Genomic DNA, 356 nt, shown 5'->3' on the forward strand with positions numbered 1-356 from the left:
TTTTCAGCTAATTCTTCCTATCTTTTCGGTGCTTCTAATGGCCTTAAGTTACTATTTGCCAACCGATTCCACAGATATTATTCCATTAACTCTTGACATGTACAGATATCCCAAAACTTTATATTCGTCAAACAACGAATTAATTGGTCAAAAATACAGAGACATTGTTGAATATTTTGGTATAGCAGAGCGCATAGCTTCGAATGCAAGTATTATAGATAGTAAGTGTATTATACATATTATTATATGATTTTTTGTGCATCAGACACAATAATAAATTTGTCTGAACGACAGTTTTTGTATCTATTATATAACTTCGTATAATGTAACTGAGTCGACAAGGCACACAGGGGATA

General features: G+C 32.0%; 1 protein-coding gene across 1 annotated transcript in view; it reads left to right on the plus strand.

The window, feature by feature from the left end:
* The window catches only part of LOC105456468 (ATP-binding cassette sub-family A member 3-like), a 3347-nt gene that overhangs the window by 521 nt on the left and 2470 nt on the right, over positions 1–356 (plus strand).

The sequence above is a fragment of the Wasmannia auropunctata genome, unplaced genomic scaffold (genome assembly GCF_000956235.1).
Source record: "Wasmannia auropunctata unplaced genomic scaffold, wasmannia.A_1.0 LD335664.1, whole genome shotgun sequence".
In the NCBI taxonomy this organism is placed as follows: domain Eukaryota; kingdom Metazoa; phylum Arthropoda; class Insecta; order Hymenoptera; family Formicidae; genus Wasmannia; species Wasmannia auropunctata.